The sequence below is a fragment of the Anneissia japonica genome, unplaced genomic scaffold (assembly GCF_011630105.1).
Source record: "Anneissia japonica isolate Jap-2015-1 unplaced genomic scaffold, ASM1163010v1 scaffold288002_len170804_cov185, whole genome shotgun sequence".
NCBI classification, from domain to species: domain Eukaryota; kingdom Metazoa; phylum Echinodermata; class Crinoidea; order Comatulida; family Comatulidae; genus Anneissia; species Anneissia japonica.
In genome coordinates this window covers 75,770-79,726 of record NW_022758553.1, presented here as the reverse complement: position 1 = coordinate 79,726, position 3,957 = coordinate 75,770, and positions in this window count along the sequence as shown.

Here is a 3,957-nt window from a genome sequence, read left to right as displayed (position 1 = left end):
GCTACCAGTAATTGACGCTGAACCAGGCTCTTCTCCCCCTTATCGAATGCTCCAGTTGTCGATACCAGTTCGGAACGACGATCTGCGACGGGTGTAGCTGCGGCGGGACGGGTCCCGGTTCCTGATCTCTTATCGCGTTCGTCGACGTGACGACCGCGCTGGTTGTTGCAGCCGCCGCCGCCGCAGAAGCAGCATTCCTCTGGGAGTTGAGATCCGCCAGAAAACTTCGCAGATCGGTAACGCTCTTCAGGTACCTTTCGGTGGCCCTGTACGCGATGCGATCGGAGTCGTTCTCCACGAAGTCTTCCACGCGAAAATTTTAGGCAAAGAATCTGCAAAGTTCCATTTGCGCGACGACATGTTAAATCCGAACGTCCGACGGAAATATGACGCAGAGGTTGTCGCTGAATCGTCTGCCGATCCCCCCACCTTCGGCAACGACGGCGGTGGAGACACGTCGGTTACGGAGGCCAGGTTCGAGGAACTTAGTCGCAAGCACGCCAAGGTGATAGACGAACTAAGGACGAGCAACGACGAGAACGCCAGACTTCACAAGATCGTCCAAGATCTGACGAGCAAACTTAACTCGTTGAGCGACGAGAGGGATTCGCTGCGCAACAGACTCGATCGCGTCGCGGATCGTCGGTGGGAGGAGGAAGAGGAACCGACGGACGTCGAGAGGTTGGCCGAGGTGTATGCGAGCATAGTGAACGTGGACCTGACGGAAGTGAAGAGCAAACGCACGATAAACGGAGTGGACAGCTACTACGGCGTCGCCCCGAGGTTCCGGCAGCTGCTGGAAGACACGTTTCGATATCTGGACGGAAAGCTGAAGGGAAGCATGAGAATGGGATGCGACGCGTTCGTGTCCGCCATGGTGTCCAACGGGGCAGCGGGTTCCCTGTGCGAGATGCTGAGGCAGTTTCAGGTGTACAAAACGAACAAGAACAAACTTACCACCAAGGGAAACCACAAGAGGATCGATCAGAACCTTTCCGAGGAATATCGAAGATTCGTCCGAGTCATACTGTCCATCTTGTTGGGCGACGCGGCTCGGCAGACGTCGCCGTAGGAGAACACGTCGAAGTACGCCACGTCAGATTTCGCAATCAGGTCGCTCGGCATCTCTCTCGTTGGAGACACGCGAACGACGAGCGCGTCTTTATCGACCTTCCCAGAACTTCTAAATTCCACGAACGGCGGTATCTCGAACGGCATCGCCAAGGACGTCTCTCTGGTGGAAGCTTCCCGCACCTCGCTTCTATCGATCTTCTTCCGTTCGACCTGACAGCACCGGTGCGAGTCCAGTACACCGAGTCAAAGCCGCCCGAACCTCCTTTCGATCGACCGTCTCCCAAGAACAGCACGTCGAGCTTCGGGTCGTACAGACAGACGTGCCGACGTCCGTGCACGCAGGGTCGCCAGCGTTCGAACGTGTCCGAGATGGGCTCGTGCAGCGACGCGTCCAGGAGTATTCCCAACGTCAACAGCATTCGCATCCGATCGGTCGCAAGCATCATGGACGGTACGAGGGAGACGAGAGCAAGAAGGCGATTCTCCTCGCTGCGACAGACGACGCACTTCCTGGCAGCTATCTTTCCGCTGAGGAAGCGTGCGCGACGAAAGAACTCGGAGCGCTCATCTTCGGATGAGAACAGCGGACGCATCTGCCACAGCGGAAAGAGGCACGTCGGCGTTTCGATCACGTCGTTGCGAGGTGCAAGAAGATGGCGATTCTCTCCTACTTCCTCCAGTCGAGTTCGTTGACGCCGCTTAGCAGAGATAACAGTCAGCACGTTTTCGCCATCGTCGTGCAACGTTTCGTTGTCAGAGAAGTGATCGTCGACCAGGCGCACTCCGAAGTCGTGTCGGCCGTCCTCGAAACGAACGGCGATCGCCGCCCTCCCGATCTCGGGAGGGAAGGACGTGCGAAACCATAGTTGGAATTCGTACATATCGCTTCCTTTCGAAACGAAGTCCGTCGTCCCTGTCGCGACGGCGAGCAGACCGCTGGCGTCAGAGGCGACGAGATGCGCCTCTTAGGATTGTGCGGAGACGTCAGCTTTAACGCGAACATACCTGTTACCGGCTTCGTTTTCGAGCTTACGAAAACGCACGTTTAATAATGTGAGACGACGGCCACCCGACGTCGCTCCCTCCGATGTTGGTCAGACGCAGAATACTGGTCGACGTGTTCGTCGTTCTCTTCGTGGTCAGCGTACCTTGGAACTGGCTGCTGCTGTACAGGGAGAAAGTCGCCGAGAACAGGGCCGAGATGTCGAAGCTTTCGAGAGTCCCGGAACACTGCAAGTCCCCGGACGGCGTCGGCGGAGCGCGCGCGTTCGTGCAATGGATCGGCAGGAAGTTGGCGTTTCAGGAAGATAGATGCCGAACGTACCACACGGCGCACATCGTGGATCCGATACTGTCGGCGTCGCCAATCGAAGCCTTCGCGAGGACGTTGTCCAGTCTCACTATCGCTCCTGCTTGCGCCGTCGGCAAAGCAATGTCGGAATTCAACCTGCATTTCATCGGCAGAATTCCTTTCACCATTTGGATACCGGCTCTGATAACTTGGCTGTCCTTGGTGGTCGCGACCGTCGTCTGCGCGTACGCGTCCATAAGAGCTCGCACGTCCGCCGACCGTTCACTTCGACCGATCGTCGTCGTCGAACACGGTACGTCCGCCGAAAGGAGGCGCAGATCGTTTTCCAAAAGACCGAGACCTATTAAAGCCAAGTGGTTACCATTATTTTTTTTTATTTATGTCTTCATCGCGACAACTGCAACTCTCAACGCATTCGTGATCGACGCTTCAACATGTGGGAACCGACGGTGACGACGGCATTCCTCTTGACCCTCAACGTGTGGACGTTTCTGTACGCCTCGTTCATCGCTATCTTCAGAAAAATACGGTATGATCGGATCGACTTGTTCAATCGTCGAAACAAACTTCTCGTGTGCAGAACGTGAGTGTCAATTTTTGTTGTTTTTCTTTTAAACGTTGATTGCTTTATTTTCCGTGTCCTTAAAAATTCATTCTTTCTTTTTCTTTTGTCTCCTTTCCGGACAGATTCATCCAATGCTACTCAAGCATATTTTTACCGGCCGTGGCGGTGATGGTGGTTTTTAAGTCGGGTGTGATGTACGACCGCAGTCTGGTGAAACGATTGGACGTCCAGGTCATGTTCGCAGTGGCCCTGGGTGTCTTCTCGTTCAAATTCGTAGAGTCTCTCCTTTTCGATGCCGTCCACCGGTGGGAAGAATGCTTGTACGACGTCGTCGCCATCTTCTCTCTTCTGATATCGATATTCGTCGAAGAGGAGCACACGATGTCCGTGGTGACGATGTGCGCCCAGGGGAGCAGAGCCACGTGGAGAATTTTGATGGTCATGAGAAAGCTCTGGGACCAAGAGAGGCCGAGGAAAAGATTTTTTCGAACGGTCGTCAACCTCCACTTTCTCTTCACGATAGTTTTCAACCTGGTACTTCATGCGTTTCTTGTTTCTGCGTCGTCGATCTTCCACGGGAAATCCACGTCGAGTCAGCTGTGCGAGTTCAGCATCGGCGCCTTCTCGTGTGTCTCAACTCCGTGAACGGGTGGTGGCTGTACTGGATCGCGAGCCTGTGGAAGAAAGTTGAGAATGACTGGAGAGAAGCTACCTCCGATCGTCACACTCGGGTCGTGGTCCGCATCTCCGGATTTGAAGCACCTCCAACTTACGATCAAGTTATGAATAGTTTAAATGTTTGACGATGAAAGGATATCAATAAAAAAAATTATTAAATGGGAATTATGAGTCCATAGTGTGTTTTACTTTTGCGTGGGTACACCAATTAATACAAAAAAATATATAGAATACATTTATTTTTTTTTTGCTCGGATATTTAATTTTTATTGTCCTTACATTTTTCGTTTGTCGTGATCTCCAGAACGTGCCATTTGCCGTCGGATCG